The sequence below is a fragment of the Bombus pascuorum genome, chromosome 5 (genome assembly GCF_905332965.1).
Source record: "Bombus pascuorum chromosome 5, iyBomPasc1.1, whole genome shotgun sequence".
NCBI classification, from domain to species: Eukaryota; Metazoa; Arthropoda; class Insecta; order Hymenoptera; family Apidae; genus Bombus; species Bombus pascuorum.
Genome location: NC_083492.1, coordinates 8,407,718 through 8,427,377, shown reverse-complemented (window position 1 = coordinate 8,427,377; position 19,660 = coordinate 8,407,718). Strand labels below are relative to the sequence as shown.

The 19,660-nt window shown below is 36.4% G+C and overlaps 1 protein-coding gene across 1 annotated transcript in view; it reads right to left on the bottom strand.

The window, feature by feature from the left end:
* Positions 1-19,421, bottom strand: part of LOC132907254 (calcitonin gene-related peptide type 1 receptor-like) — a 167,051-nt gene extending 147,630 nt beyond the window's left edge. The window contains exons 1-2 of the mRNA XM_060960176.1: positions 19,367-19,421; positions 16,685-16,735 (exon numbers count right to left, since the gene is read on the bottom strand). The gene's annotated coding sequence lies outside the window, so the exon portion shown is untranslated. The remainder of the gene's footprint in view (positions 1-16,684; positions 16,736-19,366) is intronic.
* Between the last annotated feature and the right edge of the window lie 239 nt (positions 19,422-19,660).

Here is a 19,660-nt window from a genome sequence, read left to right as displayed (position 1 = left end):
TCCAGTCGCGGATCGCGTTGAAGCGCGTCAACGGGAGTCGTAAATTCCCGTTACGATTATAACAATCGACACCACGAACAGGTCGATCCCCTTATTTATTGCGGGATAATAGGGGTGTTTGTTGTGTAATAAAACTGTAATCAACAGTTTTATAAGATTTATATTTTCAACAATTTATTACACTTATTATTGCGCCTGTCGGAAGATATATTTGATAATTGTATACTTGCTAGTTGCTTCGTATAAGCAAAAAGTAGATTAAGTTAATGTCGCGTAGACCGTAGTGAGGCCTAAGCTTGCAGCAACGGTAGATGACTACGTCGAGATTGAAAGAACAATAGATTTGACTGATCTAAACGTGTAGCAATAATAAATGACTGCGCTGAGATGGAAAAAACAGTAAATGACTGCTCTAAGGATAAGACCGTTGACTCGACTACACGAAGATTGGAAGAACAGTAGAAAACCCGTCTCGTACTATTAAGGAGAAAAGCTTGGTGTGGGTGTGCCTTTTTGAACTAAGAACGCGGATTCGTTGTTCACACTTTTCAATAGAAAAGTGACGGTAACGATCCGCGATGCCCATTGGTTATAGCCAACGTTAATAAATAAAAATATGAGGAGAAAGTCTCCTGCGGATGTGGCTCATGGGTGTCCTTGTTCATGGGAAAAACCTGCTATTTCGCTAGAGAAACATCCGCTTTCTCGTAATTTATAAGAGCGTGCAATAAACACAAGGACTATTTTAAGGACCATCGATAAACCGAAAATACTTATATGAATAGAGATTAAGCTAAAAAAATTCGGTTTATGGTGGTTCCTTAGGTTTATTGCGAGTCAGTGTAACGATGTGTAGGCCTTGGCGGCCAGATCATGAGGAATGTCGCACGGACCATCTCACGCGACGTAACAGTAACTTTTAGGATACCCCCGACGTATCGTCAATGTTTCGAAGCACATTGAACCTTTTGAAATTGAGAACCACGAAATATCGACGAACGGAGAAATAATTGACATTTTCGTAGCAAGATCGAGAAAAGATGTAAGTTTCGCTCGTGAGCACATCTTCCTCGGACCAAACAAAATTCCTTTACCGTAAAGAGACAAAAGGGAGAAATGGCAGATGGCAATAGAGCGAAACGAAGGAATTTGAACAGCGGTCTCGAGAAATAGTACGCCGCGGAATTCTAAAAATTACAAATTGAAATCGAAGTTCCCTTGCAACGACGACAGAGGAAATGAAATACGAAGGAAATATGAGAAGGGGGATTGCAGTGTAAAATAAACATCACGCGCGATGAAATTTTCAGTTGGAAATCCCAGCGAATCTAGTCTACTGGGCGAATAAAACGAAACGAAACGGCTGATGAAACAAAATTACCGAATCATATCGAACACGTCGAATCGAAAGGAGCATCGTCGACTCGTGGATCGCTGTTTTTCTATCAGCTGGATAAAACATACAGAACCGGCGTGTATTATTATTTCAGCCGCGGTCGAACGACGTCAACGATGTAATTCACGGATTTATCGCATCGTGAACAACCTCGAGATGCAGTTTGGCTCGTGACCACTGAATTCAACCGACCGGCTCTCGACGTTCGTTCAATCTCTTTGATAGTGAAACGTTTCACCTGTAATTTAATAACTGCGCGTTTCCATAGTCGATTTAGTAAACTGTGTAAAATGCGTACAAAACGAATGACTTCGACAGGCAACTTTTCACGCAATATTTCATTGTTTAAATATTTCTTCGCGCTATAGGCATTTTAATCGTTAGTCAACGGTGTAATGATTTTTACACGTGAACACAGATGCGAATAAATATGCGGTTTAATGGAACAACACAGTTCTTATTTTTACTTGCAACCTACTGTTACGCTACGAAGACTGCAACACGATAAGTCACGTTTATCTACGTTTTACCGGCAGAAGGTTTAAGATTCGATATGTTTCCATCAAAATTCCTGCTCGAAATTAAAGTGTATGTAATATCTTGAAAAATATGGGATTCATATTCGAGGAAATTCGCTGTAAGAGAAGCTCGTTTACACATGGTAAAATGTAAAACGTCAAGGAAATATTTTATTTCCAGCCATCTTACACGGTAGAACTTTCCTCGGGGATCGTTTAATACGACAAGTATTTTGAAATACTATAATACGACTCTACATTCTCCTTTTATTTTCGCTACCTTTAAAAGATAGTAGTTCTTCCTTATTTATATTCCACGTTGCAATTATAATTAATCTAAACATAAGATGCACTTACATCAAATAGTATGTATAATATTAGATAAACAATATAGAAATAATAATCGAAGTGTCTTTAGTACATCCTTAAATTTTCACGTCGATATCTTGATTAATTTAAAAGATGTCCAAACGAACATATTTTTAGAACATACCTCGACAAAATATTATTAATCGCGTTAAAAGCGTCGCAATTGTCCGCCAGTGAAAGTGCGTTATTGGATCATCTGAACCTTCTATTCTAATTATTTTCATTTCGTTTGAAATATTCCGTACTATAGTCCAATGTTAACGAGATTCTGCATAGGGCGTAACATCGCAGGCTTAAAAAGAATAATATGTATCATTGTGTCAGCGTGACAGCGTGCTACGCAGGCAAAGAGTATAGGAAAAGACTCATCGAGGCCATTGTCTGATACAAACTACGTTCTCGTCGAGCTTAAAATCCCTGAGACATATTTCATCGTCGCCCTCTGGTTACGCGCAAGTACGTGCATTCATTTTCCAGACATTTTCAATCTCGGTATATATATATTCCCGGCAAAACGAGACCCGCTGCCGTAAATCGAATCGAGGGAAAAGTAAGCAGCGTACAACCAATGAAAACATCAACGAAACAGCGTGCGTGCTTCCCACCGTTCGAATCAATTTATCGCGCGCTATTTTCTACGGTAAAAGTCGTGCCGGCCGATCCAGCCGCGTCCAATGAAATTTATGCTCTATTCGATAAAAGATACGGATCGATTTTCCCGTCGATAATACCGTCAACAAATCGATCACTTTCGCCGGATACGCGGTTTATGGAAAATAATCGTTATTTCTTTATTTTCTGACACGAGAAACTTTTATATAACGAAAAACATATTTGTACGTTAGTTCGTTGGCATTAGGACACTTATAACAGGAAAACGAATAAATCTCGGATATGATTTTTATTTATATCCTGACAATTATTATCTGATTTAAAAGTTCGGTCAGGAGGTCGTGTGATCCTTAACTCGTCGTGGTTTCTCTTGTAACTCGTACAAATAGTTTTTCCAAATTTTTCCACCGTTTTTCCGTCTCGCGTAAATGATCATGAATCATGATCGGTCCGTAAGATATCGTAGTTCGAAAATATAAAATTCAATGGCTGAAACGATCGGCTAAACTCATCCTGAGAGTTTGAGAAATAACGTGAATAGAATCAAACACCAGACAGTGTAAAATATCCTAATCCAGGCGGAATTTTTCTTTAATTGATTTTGAAACTGTGCGCTATGATATAAGGCCTTTCGATGTTCAATTATAGCAACACCTCTACCGATTCGGTGTGCGACAAAATCGAATCGTCGACTTTTGCTCGAATAATTTTACGCGCCGCGTTTTGCATTTCATTTAATTCCCATCAATCAAACGCATTTGCATTTCGCTCGATTTCGAAATTAAATTTCACTTATCGTTAGTCGATGATTCCTCAGCTAACCGATGTCTTCACAGTCGAATAAATTCTCAAAATAAATACAAAATGTAAAATACACAAAAGCGTGGGAACGTTTCTAGCTGGAAACATTGGTGCTTGGAAACGCGTAAATACTGCAATTAAACGTCCGCCACGGTAACTTCGTTTAATTAAACTTTCTACTTTTGAAATTACAGCGCCTCGCCACGGCACGCCGTTTCGTTCGATTCAAAATCGCGCCTTATGTCACGCAGACTGTACCAAAGGGACTATTCGTCTCTTGCCTTTTGCAACGTAGCCGTAGTTTATCGAGAAACAACGATATCACAAAACGAATATCTTTTCCGTAATCCTCTTGTAATATTTTTGTTCAATTAGATAGAAACTTTATGATTAACCTTACGCAAAAGATTTACTAAAATATGAACGGAAATATTCTATAAAATCATCCGATATATCGCTCTTCCCGAGCAAGCAATTAAAAAATTTACATTCTATCGTTTTAGGTTCGATCGTTTCAGGATCGATGTTTTAATAAAATTTTTATTCCACTCGTTGCCATGCACAATGCACAGTCGCCCGCCAGAAAAAAGAGAGCCCATTTTGGAACAAAAGTTTATTAAGTTCGTCAACCTATCAATGACTACCGTTCCCATTTTCCACTGGGAAAAATTAGATTAGCGAAAGAATTGATATTAAGAGTTAATTAATACGATTCATATTTAATTCTACGCTGATGATTATAACCATATCGTCTCTTTATATCGTCATTATAGAATTATAACACGCTTGACTAATTTCGACAAATTTACTAAAAACCCATCCTGTTAACTGTTGCAAAACAATTTCATATTCAAAAAAATCAGCATCTGTGTACGGTATGGTATTTCGAAATAAACGATAAACTGCTTAGTTATTGGCGTTGATCGCCACCTGAAATTCTCTTCGAGTAGCATCAGTTCGCGAAACAAAAGGGAGAAGAAATATCGATGTATGTCAGTTTCAACGCAATGACTTTGCATTTTACGAGACTTTGCCTTCTTATCGATCACCGGTGAATACGGTATCGTGATACCCGAATAATACTTCACGAAGCGTTTCGTGTCAGCTAAAATAGCAGCCCGAAGAGCGTAACATATCCTGCCACAAGTATAATTGCCGGTCGTGTTCCCCGTCAAGACAAGTACGAGATTTTAAAGCGTAAACTTCACGCGAACTTTAACGAGTTTTAATGCAGCGATATGCCTATCTAAGTACATAGCGTCTAGATACGAAAATGACGATGAAGATTAGAAAACGGTAATGAGGATTAAGTATAATCATAGCCCCAGAAAGTTTGTAATTTCTCATTCGCCGCGATTTTAATTTAGGGCATTGAATTTCTTTATGTTTTAAATTCGAAGACTTTTATTTTAAATTAAAAGATCGAAAATTTCCTAATTATTTATACCTTAAACGCGAACTTTTTGTTATTACTTATGTTTGAGATTAAAAATATCTTACTTTTCTATATTTTAAATTCTAAATCTTCCAAGCTTCCGTATTTAAAATGTGAAAACTTCGCAGTCTTCAAATTTTCTGTTTCAAATTCGAAAGTTCTCAGTTCGTGAAAAATTCGAAAATCTCCCTCGACGGAAAATTTGTAGATTCGTTACGATTGAAATTTAGAACATTTCAATTTTCTCTACCTGAAATTTGTAATCTTTCAATCTACCCTATTTAACATTCAAAGTCTTTTCATCTTCTGCGTTTTTCCAATAGAAAATCTTTCCACTCGTTACGATCGAAATTCAAACTTCTTCGAGTTTTTACAATTTAATATCGAAATCCTTCGGTCCGTTATCTTTTGAATGGAATTTCTGTTTAACATCGCGACGCTCAACATCCAGAAATGAAACGAAACGTAAAAGAACGTAACGACGTATCTTTCTTTAACGTCGAACTCACGGCAACGCGACGCGATCCTAATTGTAAACGACTGCTTTGACGGGGATATGACATAATTTTATCAGGCGACAAGGAAACAAGTCAAGCGTCACAAATGAATTTCATAATTCGATACAACAACGATCGATCGACGACTTTCAATTTAGATGCGCCGATAGAACAACGTTCCATTAACCCTGACCATAAAATAAAGAGAATTTAATTAATAAAAAGATTCATTCTACAGTTTAACATAATCCTGCAAATCGTTTCAAATTTTCAGCAACTCTATTTATTTTTGTAAAAAGAATACTAAGTTGCCAATACTTTTGCCAGAGAATAATATTAATATTGATAATACACGTTTGAAATTTCATAATATTTCATTACTAAATTTTTGAAATTCATTAAAGTTAGGATAAAACTGCTATTATACTTATCGTTCATAGCTTGAGGTCTTTCAGTTGGTTTCAAGTTCGAAGATTTCCTATTTCCATATATTAAATCCAAAATCTTTCGATGGATTACACAGTAAAATCTCAATTATTCGAATTTTTCATTCTACGCTACAAATTACAATTTTTTTTCCATATTGCACGTATCAAATGCATACGTTTTAATCTTTCTTCTTCCAATCGTCCTGACCTGCTAAATTGCACATCTCTTCTAAAGTTGACACCTTCTCGGGAAATACTTTCTTGCCGTGTTTCACATCACCTGATGACTATCTCTGATGCTGCAAATGTTTGTAATTGCAAAAATTACAGATTCAGCACTACTTGCGTCTACATCAAAATTTCACACTTTCGCCTTTTAATATCGCAAACTATCGATCCACCAATGCCGCAATTTAATGCTGCTATTTAATATTAGTTATGGTTCCATCACTGCCTTAATCGAGTCAGTATTTCACGTTCCTCCTGAATTGATAAAACGGTACACTTACGTTTTGGCATATTGTTGCGCAACATAAAGATCGACTGACAACGACGTGTTGACAACACAGACAATATGTGTCTCACTTAGTCAAACGTATATACACAATGCATATTTACCAGGATAATCAAGGTTCTACTGTATTTGACATTCCAAAGTGTCCAATGCTTTACACTTTGTAATGGAAAGTCCTTCGATTTGTCGTGATCAAAACTCGAAACATTTTCATCCTCTATATTTGTTTGGATAGAGCGTCCCGCGATTTAGTAAGAACTAAATTTTAAATCGAAAGTCTCTGGTTCGTTATTTTTCGATTTCTAAATGTTCGGTAGTCCGCTGTATCTCGAATTTGTGTCGTACACCGTCAACGTAATTTCAAACCGCCTCTCATAAATTTCTGCCATAAAATTAGGACATGATACGTGGTATGCGCAAATTTGCATCGTATGTCCTGAAATACGTTATTACGAACGTCTGGTTAATTTCACTGTCGATCCAGGTCTATTTAAATTTAAATGCGACGTCTCGCCGAAAGCTCGTTCAAATAAATGTCAGCTATACTTTTATAAATAATAGTAACGTTCTTCTATTTTGTATCACGCATATGCAACTATGCCAATAAATATACAATACAAATAGCCGTGTTAATAGAAACGTGTTGATAGAAGGATCGTAGTTTTTATTCAGTTTCGCAAAACAATTTCTTCTTTCGCGTCTAAGAAAATCCTCAACCTCGACAAGGAGAATGAAGCGAGGCGTAATTTAAGAGCTTCGAATAGAATTCCTGAAACGCTTTACGTTCTTCTCTGCGGTATATTCCACCTCTCTCGTACATGCAAACATTCCAAATTTTGTTCCACTTAAAACGCGTTCTACGTGGCTAGCAAATGCGGAATTAACCTTCGAGTAGTCAAAGAACTGAAGCGCAATTCGTCATTACCAAATATAATCGTTCGTTGATGGCTAAGTCAATGGATCTATTCTTCGTGAAGAAGCTCCGTTCGTGTGAATTTATTTGCTTCCCAATTTGCTTCCCTGTTTGCTTTTTCTTGTCCGCCTTAAAACATAGGCATTCGCAGTTATATATGTATTAACCATTACATCACATTTTCCATTAACACAGATATCTAAGCAAATTATTTGATCATTCAATTTGTGCGATCGATGTTATGGAACGTAAATTTGTTCAAGTAATGTTATAAAAATTAATCTAACAGAATTATTTGATTTAATGGTACATATATGTAATGTCGTAAATCTCAGAGTAATTTGATCGATTAAGGTGATCGATTCTGAAGTCTGAAAATCGAGTTTATTGCGAAAATACTTAAATGAAATACAATTAACACCAACCTATAACAGTAAACAATAAATAACAAGTTCTGTGCAGTGTCTACCTGAAAATCGAGAATCAATTTTTAACGTCCTCGGCTACCGATCTTTCTCCGTCAATCTTCGATGTTTTAAATAATTATTCTGTGATCTCGTCTACCTCTGATGTTGCTCTCTGTCCGTCCGTTTGGGAAATGAGTGTCTCTCAAAATGGTTGTCCGTAAAACAAAAGAAAGTCGCTCTGTCCGTGAAACAAAGAAAGTCGTGCTGTCCGTAAACAAAGAGAGTCCCTATCATGCGTGAACTCTAGCGAGTTTACATATATATACCGCTGAAAATAATTGGAGAAATTTTTCCGAAGCATTCGCTTCTTATTTCCATTGGAGGGTTTTCCTCGCCTTTATTTGTTTGGATGGTACGATAAAATCATCCTTAGCGATCTTTTAATCCTAGTAACTGGGTAATTGCTTCGTAACATTTTTTTACAATCGAAGGTACTCAAACGTAAAAGCTCCTGAAACTGCCCGCTAGTTTGTGATAACGAAATAAAAATTCAGACTAAAGCTATTAATATTTTCCTTCCGAAGTTAAAGAGAAAACGAAATAGGTTAATAGTTCTTTAATTACATACTATTCTATTTTTATTATATCGTTCCATCGATTGCAGTAAACGAGTTCCATTGTGGATCGCTCGAACAGTATGTACGAACTTTAATTACGAACTTTCAAACGGTAGAATAATATAATATAAAATTGTATTCTACCGATAGCAGAGCGAAACGAGATACAAACATTGGCTCGGCCAAACAGGTCTTACGTACATCGCTTTTGTGCCAACCGATTAATTCGTAATCTACCTGTCGTCAAATATCAAAGAATGGCTTGATACGGTTGCGGTTCAAAGCAACGAGGCAAGAGTTGTTTCTGAACGTCAAAAGGAAAATTATGCTTCGAGCTACCCCTCTAAACATCGTACGCTATTCATGGAAGTCGATTCAAGTAACATTTAAATTCTATCGCCATCTATTTACTATCTATTTGTTATTTATTCTGCATCTATTTATGCTTCGAGGTATAAGTCAGTATAAGATATTTCATGAATTTTTTTTATTTTTTGCCTCTACGGAATGGTATGCGGGTGAGAGTTTCATACAAAGTGGTAAAAAGGTAACTCAATATGTCTGTATGCATGTGCCTTTTCTCAAGCTTTTCATGATTTTCCACGTTATTCCCTAAAATTGTTCATACTTTGCTTTCAAGTTACGTTACATTCATCGCGTCAAGATTATTTTACGAACAAAATTTAAAAATTAAACAAATGTGTTTTGCTTTACCAAAACCTAAACTTTGTACATTCGTTGCTATTATATGTAAATAATTAAAATAAATAATCTCCTAATAGTCGCTCCGTTTCTCTCAGCTTCCAAGTATTAGGTTGTCCGAGAAGTTTCTTTCGTTTTATGAGGAAATAATAGACGCACAACTTTTCTTGTTTTATATTATTTTGTCAAATTACGTATCATCAATTTTGTTTTTTTTGAGATAAACCGTGACATCTCATAGACTTCGTTTCACGTTTGTACGAAGGTGCACTGTTGTGAGAAACACGTTTGCGAAAGAAAGACACTTTCCGAACAACCTAATAAATGTCCTAACTGTCCTAAAACTTTCGAATCGTATTATACGTATCATACAGCCTATGAAATATTTACCCTACCGCTACTACGACTTTCGCCAAAGATGAAGAGCCGCCCGGTAATAAAACTTTTTCGTATTTAATCCAATAAAAAGCTACGAGGTAGAAAACCATCGGAATTATTTGTGTTCCTTTGCCCAGCTAGCTATCGATACAATACTCGACAGTAACCGATTTACTTTGGAAAACAAACAGAACCGCACAGTATAACGCGAATTAAGCGATTCCTCGCCTCGTTTTTGTCCTACTTTTTTCATTACATACGAACCAGACATTCGAGGTTGCTATCATTTCCCGTCGGGCTTGCAGTTCAGCTCCCAAAACCGTCCGAAAAGTCAAATAAACAATTCCAAACGGAATTGGGAAAAATATTGGCAAACAGAGAAGTCCATACGAGCCTGTCTCGAAGCTCGGTTTATTTCCATTTCTCGCCCCTCAAAGACGCTCGGATCATCCAGCAAAATTTCTCAAAGGCAAATAAAGGAAGCTTTTACGATCCGTTGACATGTTATCGCAGCTTCGCGCTCTTTCTTTCCCTGTTTCTTCTCCTCGTCTGTCGGACATTCTTTCCACGTATACATGTGGCAAAGGCTCTTTTTTTCGAGGGTCTCTCGAAGGAGAAAGCGGCTGAAAGTAAAGGATTTTCAGTCGGCTTCGTTCTGACTCGATAGCACGCGACCGCATGTACAACAATCGTATCGAAACCAGGCTATCGATTAACCATGTATCGTAGCGCGGGCAAAATCACGAGCTTTCGGTAACCAAATTCGGCTGGCATCGAGTTTTATACGAAATTCCTGTATCTAGCGTACGTGCAACGAAATGTTCTCCGGTTTCGTTTTGATGAAATCAGTACGAGTACGATACAGTAGTAAATCAATGTTCAAACATCGCAACTCCGCAAGCTTTATCTATATGTCGAATCTATAATGTGCTGGCTTATCTCGTAACAATTATATCTCGTGTTCGATGTAGATTCGACACGGAGATAAGATTCGTGAGTTTGAGACGTTTGAACAAGCGAATTGACAGTAATTTGAGATACTGTTATTCGAAGTATAATCTAACCCGTGATTCGATATTCCCAGCTTAATGTTTCCGTGCTATTTACCTTTTGGTCATTGCAATTCCTCTTTGATATCGCAAGCTACGTAGATAGATAGGTAATAGGTAAAATCATCTCTCTCATTGTCCTTTTTATTACTGTAAGTTCAGTCAGTGTCCTAGTGTCGTGGTCTTTCTTTTCGAAAATTCTTTTTGATATATTTCAATAATATTTTTATTACTGAAATTCCTTTCGGGCTACCCTCGGTTCTTTTCACTGCTGCAACTTACTTTTAAATATCCTTGTAAACTACCCTCCTTTTATTACTGGGGATAAAATTTCCGATGAATTTGAATCATTCTCTATATTACTGAAATTCCTTTTTTAGGTATTCGTTTTCTTTCTTTTTTTTTTTTTTACCGCAACCTGCTTTTGAACATTCTTTAACTACTTTCTCGTTATTGGATTTCAATGCATCTGCATCGTCATTCTTTAATCTATGAAATTCTTTCGCCGGCGTTGCCCTTGAAACGTTCAATTCTTTTTCATCGTTGTAATTCACCGTTAATGCCTTCTCGTAGCAGTCCTCGGGCGTGTGGAAGTTTTCCTAAACCCTAATTGCATCGCGGTAGGAATCCATCGTCGAAAGGAAGCTCGTGGGGTGATAGATAATTATATTATTTCTCGCTATTGATTCGCAATGGGTATCGTCCGTGACAGTAGTTGAAGCCGAATGAAATTATTCCTAGTAAGATCCACAGAAAGTAAAAAATAGACATTTATGGAATATCAGACAACGTATGGTTACATCCGACATGTGAAATTCATAATACTATATCTGACGGCTTGTTCGAGTCTCTCTCATGATATTCTGTGAAAACGGCCGAGTACTCGTTATAAATTGATTACCTTAATTTATGACGGAGAGATAACAAAATTGCACTAGCATTTTCACATGCAAAGTGCGCCACACATCGTTGATCCTAATTGTTCGAGAAATTCAACATATTCCCTCTACGTATGTGTATTTTTAATAATTTGCTTCGGTAGTTTTATCGCCCCAAAGAACGTTAACACAGTATAAATACTATTATCGATTCACCTATAATGATAGTCCCTAATTCGTAAGATTCAAGTATATCGAGTAAGTTGCGGCCAAATTGGATGGAAAATAAGTCTGATTAAATGTAACACGGGTATTGAGGATAAGAGAATAATTTAGCGTTCTACATCGCCCTGAATCCGATTTATCCAGATATGTTTCAGAATCTAAATTACAGACTCTATCCACGTATTTTCACGCAAAATGTATTATTCAAATCCGGTTGTTTCTAGAGTTTGACCTTCCTTAATGCACCTTAACTTCTTCTCTATCTACAAATTACTAATATTTCCACCCACAACTCATTGTATTAATCTATCAACCGGCTGATCTTCAGCCAGGAATTTCTGCAACTCTAAAATTGCAATAAATTAAATAAATTAAATTACGCGTAAGAAATTAACATTCTAAATGACGAGTTAACTCATTTCCCACGGTTAACGACATGCAAATATCCTTATTCGTTTTTAATTCAATATTTGCTGTAGTTTTATTATCGGTCACACGCTAATTAACACGCTAATTACCATAAGAAACAAATTTCTACTACTCCGATAATCCTAGTATCCCCTTACCTAATTGATTTTTTCAACAAATATATTCATCGACGTTGGCTATTTATTATTTATCACCTCGACGTTATGCCCAAGAAGAAACACTGAAATATTGCACGCGAATTATTATCGATACAGATATAATCTTTTGCATAACACACAATACGGAATTAAAGTTACAGTTAAGGTTGGAATTTTATGCAAATACAGCTCGCCACTGTTGCTCTTGATTCGTAATCTACGCCGCGAGTATCGCGAGATATTATAAAGCGAAGGCTTAAGTAACAAAGAACTACGAAAGCTTAAAAGTAGCTAAAAGAAAAATAAATGGAGAATGCAATATCCTGCTATAATATTCCCGAGAATGAAAGACATACTACTATAATATTCCAGTCACAAATTCCTCGCAGATGGTCTTCTCATCTTTCCCAGAGCCGCTAGACGACCTTAAATCTTGCTACGCCTTTAATCACCGATAGCTTCGCAATAATTTATTCAATCGCTATATATCGATACTTGACTAGCTTAATTTGATATTCGAAATTGCCGATGATTAATCGAAGATATATTAGCTAGCCGTGTTAAACTTTAAATTGTAGACGGACTTCCTTCCTAATTTCCTTCGTAAATTATTCGTATCGGAACACGCTAGAGCTCGAAACTTTCCGATCGATCCACGCGTTTATTTCGATCACAGAAATACACGTCGCACGAACAAAGACGATGTTGGTACAGGTCAAGGAAAGCTACCGAACAATACTCTTAACGTAGCCATTAACCATGAAGGAGTAACTCTCTCGGTATCATAACATACGACGTACGTAGGTGGTTGCAACTATGGTACACGCGTGTCACCAGAATATCTCTATGGCACGCTAAAACCATGAACCTATAAGGCACAGCACCGCGCCCACGCCGGTGCACTTTTATCGGACAAGTGTATTTGCTTTCGTGGTTATCCTGAAATAAAACGCGACGCAGCACTGGACATAACAATTTTCACAAGCTGCTCGTCTTTTGAAAGTACGCAAGATTAATTAAGATTATCGTTTACGGAATTTTTTATTTTCATCGTATTGCGTTGGCAACTAAGTGATCGCGGATTTTGTCAATGCCCATCCAATAGGTTGAAAAGTATTAATCGTCTACGTTATATATAGAGTATTTAGGCTTGCCATTTGTAGGAATTTCTTTTTTTGTTTCTTTTTTATGGTCCTCAAATAGGAGCCATGCTGAAGGAGAGTAATTATTAAAATTACTATTGCAGACAAGTTCCAACGAATGATAGGAAATTCGGGGAGATATTATCTGATCGTGAATTCTACGAATTTTGGAAATTCCGATTAAAACAATGTAGCTAATCCGGGTTTTAGGGTGCAACGATGTAACTTCGTATAGGGCCGAGATTCAACTGGTATCTAATTAGGACCTAACGAAGACTGAGCCAGAGGTTAACCATGATTCGACCAAACGCTATAGTTGAGAGGCAATCGAAATTTAATTGAAGCCTAACCGAGAGGCAATCAACGACGAACAAACTGCTTCGGTTCTCCGATTAAAAATTCATTTTTAAGCAATTCTGCTAATGTTGGCAAGTTAAAAAGTTTTCTGACAAAGCAAAGGGCAACGTACGAGGTATATCTTGCAACGGAAGAAGTTATCTAATATTAATTATACCGTTCGAATAATAGTAAAAAGTAATTATAAGACAACAGGAAGAATTGGAAAAACCGTCGAAATTGTCGAAATTTCACGCGAATTCGTTCGTCTTATTACGAGACAGATTCTTTCAAGAAATTTGCTGAATGGCTTTCTTGAGTATTTCACGTATAGCCGTCTCGTCAAGTTATTCTCAAGGTAATATTAACTACCTACTGTATTATGTAATATTCTATTCTGGGACATGCTAAAATAGAAGAAAAGAAGGCAAAAGCGAAAGCCGAAGCTTAATGATAAGAAGCCACATGCGACAGACTTTCGATCTGGGAATTAACTCTTGTCTATGATCCGAATAACCCATTTTCGATTCAATGAACTCCCACGAGCAGGAAATAGAGAAATCTAAACCCTGTGTACTTCGCGCCTGAATAATATAAAATTAAATAAATCGTTTCATTGAACATAAACACTTCGATCTATAGCGTCCAACGACCGAACAAAATGAAATTCTACTTTTCAGCGACGATTCTCTATTGAAAATAAAATAAAAATCTATTACATTTCCTACGAAAAATAAAACGAATAAAGAGAAATTAACCGATACATTTTGTTTCAGAAATATCTCTTCTAAAACAAAGAGATCTCGAAAAACAACTGTATATTTCACCTGTGGGAATAAATTTTATTTTCCATTTCGATATTCATACCTCCACGCTTCAAGTCTGTTCTTCGGGCACTTCGATACTTCGAACAACATCTTCGTGCCTTTACGCGTAAATAACCGTGATGGATCGCCATGAAAACGGAGCATCCACCATAAAATCCAGCATAATATTACATGGTCGATTTACAAACAACAACAAAAATTTCAATTTCGATGATGTGGTTGCTATAACGTGGAGATATTTACAAGCTTCGTTTGCTCGTTCCAAGTCTTGCTACGCAGTCCTCGAAATTTTATTTTCCAATCTCGAGCTTCTTCCAACAAATAAAAAGGCTTCTAATATTCGAAGCATCGATCAGATAGAAATTCGTTACCCAAAGAAATGTTCATTTAGAGTTGTCTAATCGGAAAAGTTCGCATGTTTTCTGATAATTAAGATTCAATCTCTATCGAAGAAACTTTAACAAGGAACAACAAGTTAACAAGTATAAATTTGCACGCAAATTTGTCAAATAAGAAACATCAATTTCACTCTACAAATTAGCAACGGGATAAGGAAATGTTCGACAAAACGTATTATTCACGGCAGAAGGAAAGATCATGCGAGTAATCGTTTTCGTCCAGAGAAGAAAGAGAAATAGAGAAATATTCCAAGGATATTTCAATAAGAGTTTTCAATAAGTATTTAATAGCAAACATTCTTTGGATTTTACATGTGAGACTGAATACAGAATCAACAGAATATGAAACAAGTGAGTAGCGACCTCGCGAAACTCTCCTGCTTTTCTTTCGTTGCTCGCGTTTCAATGTCCACTGTCCACGAGGGATTCTAAGGCAGTACATACATATATTTCACGCAACGATAGCGTTCTCATTTCTGTGTGTAACAAGTATCGTTCTTCTCTTTTTTTCTCCTCTTCTGTTTGAACGTCGAACGTTCAAACGCACACCGGAAATGGGTTTTCGAAACGCCGATTTCTCATACCAATGAAACGCGGCTCCCGTGACCGAACATCAGCGGGATCTTCCTAAAATTTCTTTAGTCACTTTAAAACTTTTCGTTTTCTACGCGACGTGTACACGGATCCACGAGACGATGAATTTTCTATTCTCAATGCAGGAATTTATGATAACTGCGTAACGCGCGATTAAAATTAGCAACAAGCAAGTTGAATATAAACGCTGTAAGGATTAAACCCTGAAACACTTGATCGCTGGCTTTGTAAAAACCACAGAATTATTGAAATTTTCCAAATTCTTTCATATTGCATGAGATTGCTCGCTCAGATTAAAACGACTTTCCCCGTTGAATATTTTATAGGATTCGTCACTGGCAAACGCGCAAAAGGCTTTATGAAAATCCACCGCTGCAGATTTTCCTGCATCGATGTTCTTCCAATCGAATAACATACGAGCAACGATTTTTACCGTTGCCTTTATAAAAAAAGATCGGCGAATCTCTTCTTTTAAAAGGATCTACGGCGGTCGATAAACGAAACTTGGCTGTTCATGATTTATAAATGACAATTCATTACTCGAACTAATTTCTTAGTCGATACATTCATTCCAAAGTGAATTAGAATAATGAACGAAGAAAACGAATTTCAGTAATTCAAACAACGTGTCATGAAATCGAACGTTTCAAGGTTTCTCTTCGCGATATTTTCGCGGTTAAATACTCCCAATTAATTATTCCTTCTTCTATCGCTAATAAACATCATAACGAATATAAACCGAAATAACGAACTTCCTACTCTTTAGTTTATTTTCAACAAGCCGAAATTCTGTTGCTAAACTCGAATCGCTAAATTTCGATTCCGGTCCAACGTGCGACCCACTCAAATTTCAATTACATTTCGAAATAAAAAGACCTCCTCGGTCGCGGATATTTTCTAAATTGGAAATTATCGTTTCACCCTGGAAAGCTAACGTAAATTAGTCGGCGCGGATCAACACAATGAGAGGCACAGGCGGGAAATAATTGACCGAATCTGCGGGAATAATTGCTGTCGGAGTGTCAGGGCTGTACGGTTCGCAGAGATTCAATATCATTGGAATAATAAAACAAGGTACTTACCAAGGACACGATGATCAACCGGTGTACAGACAACAGAAATGTGCGCGGAAGCTGCGGTTCATAATCATTCACTGCATTTTAATCGCGACTAGATTAACCGAATTGATTTAATTGATCTGCAGCCGCAATCAACCGATTTTCATTTAGATCAAAGCATTTTCAGTTCGACGAAAGAAACGAGTATCCACGTGTTTTCATTAAGAGTAGTCGTTCGTTTAATTTCATTGGTAATTATAATAATTGTAGTTAATCGAATTTATATTATCAGTCACGTTCGATCGTTTGGCAAACCATCGAATTTCTTTTCGTTTTATTTTTCCGATTGCCTTTCCTAGTTCATTTCTCCGGCGATTTTATCTCGACAAAATGCGCAACGATTATCGAATTTGCTATGATATTATATCGGGAAAGTGCGGAATCTTGTTGCCCGTCGCAAAGTAGATACACATCGAGCATTAAAACACGTTTCTCTCTATCCTGAAGAACGAGGCAAGTGAATTTATAGTTGTACGCATCACGATTCAATTTATTCATGATATTTTATCTTTCCACAGAAGAAACTTTTATGAATAATTGCCGAGTAATTTACATATGATAGAATCGCGCGTATAATCTACGAATTATAGAATCCTACAAATAATTTACATGTAATACAATCTCAGGAATTATCCATGGATATGTTTCAAATGTACGATATGTTCCTGCTATAACACTTTACCAAATGTCCTTCAGGACAAATTGTAAAAACCAAAATAAAATAAAAAAAAAAATGTTCCTGTTGAAGTGATCGCCACTTCTAAGAAAACTCTACATCTGGTCTTAGGTTTTCTCAAGCGCTAAGGTCATCGATAGCGCATAGACAAAAGAATGCGTCGATGATAGACCATAAGCGGTACACGTGCGACGTTGGTTTCGGGGATTCTTTTAGTCTCAGGGTAACATTGCTAGCGTGAGGATCCGGACCAGCTTACATTGTATTCCACACTTTGTACTTTAATATTCACAATATATATACTTACAATACCTTACAATTTACCCACGCGTTTCTTTAATTCCACATACACCGAATAACCTTAACAGTTCCAAATAATAGACAAATATTGGAATCTTGGAAATAATCTACGAACGATCTATGACAATCTGTGCATAATAAAATCGTATCTGTAAATAATCTACGAATCTAATCCTACTAATCCCATCGATAATCTATCGTTTAAAGGTTTTTGCAGGATAATACAATTTCTCTATAAACTTTCTTATTTTTGTCTTTGCGTAAAAAAATGTGAAAGTTCGAACTTACGTCGGAGTCTCGTTGAATAAAAAGATTTGATGCGTGGAACAATCGTGCCTTGTTACGACCGAGATTTTAATCGGATTCGTTCAATTTAACTTTCTGAATTACGATATGAATCGTCTAATTTATTTTTTACGAAAGCATTCTCAGTAAATATATGTTAGACGTTTAATAGCAGTTGAACGTTCGACAATGGAAAAAGTGAGCACAACAAACGGCAATCAACCGTGGAATAAATCCCGTTGTTCTCAAGCATTTCCGGTTTATTGTTAGCAGTTCGAAAGCTACATTGATGCAAAGAAGTTCGGAATACTTTGCAAATAAGATATAGTTAACCCGTATGAAATCTCACGGACGCGACGGCATGGTAGATCGGTTATTTTGATTAAAGTTTTACTACGTGAAATTGAATTTCTTATAGAAAGTAAAAACCTAAAGTAACGAGCAAATTCTGTGAACATTTGGTAGGGAAATATACTGCAATACTTACAATCGTTAATTGGAACAAAATGAAAATAAGAGCAAGAAATTTACGATAACTAAAATATTTCAATGTCAAATTCCAAATTCCAATTTGCTGACACGCAGTAAAAAAAAAAGCTTTTGAACAAGCAATCATGCAAAAATTTACATTTTTATATATAACATTAAATTTGCCAAATGTAATTTACGATATATTAACTTAATGCGTCTTGCATAAAACTATCTAGAAACTATACTAAAAATAATTTCATAAAAAACGTTTTATAGTAAAAATACTACCAAATCAAATATCTTTGCAAAAAAGTAACTGTTAGAGATATCCCCCTAAAAGCAACCAATTAGTTCTTTAAACACAATCGCTTTATTTTATCAATCTACATTTAATCCTAACCTAAGGAAACCAATAAGGATCGAGCAAGATCTGTTTCTATTCTATAATGATGTTTTGTTACAATGACCTATGCAAACATCGATGCGTTACGTTTACTTTCGTCCTGTTGGAATATTTAAGTTTACGTGAGGAGGAAAATTTACTTCGCGAAGAATTATAAACAAGACTTCTTAAATTAGAAGCAGTAGAAAATAAGCAAAGAATCGGTAAAAAAGAAGCAGTATTTGAAAATATGTCACAACGGTCTAATAGTACATTCATAGAGGTCGTTAAAAGTGCATTCATACTTAAATGGCGTCTAAATCAAAGTTTATATGCCTGCCAATATTCACATGCCGATGTAAATTTTCAATTACTTCGTACCAATATGCTTTTTACGAATCATTTACCATGACACGATGTAGTACAGTAACGTGTTACGAAAAGTTTAATTAACGAAAGTTATAATGCTTGAAATGAAAACTAAAATATCTTTACAGTGGTTATTTTACCGCGAAATATTTAGCGTCGTTACCAGATTTATATGAGATGTGTTAGATTTAAAGAGGCTGAGATTTGACGAGTCACCGTTTTGTCACACGAAGTTTCTGTCATTATCTCGTAGTCGAACCAAAGCACGAACACACAAACATCAAAACTGAGAAACTTTTTCGAACAAGAACTTTAAAAACTGCGAATCACGCGGCCGCGTATCGGCAACTGAACACTTCTAGTGATATAAAACGTGACTCGAAGTGCGCGCGCAACCGCTACCGGCATGATGGCGCTGTTGATACTTCAACCCTTACCGCGCACACTCTGCGATTAG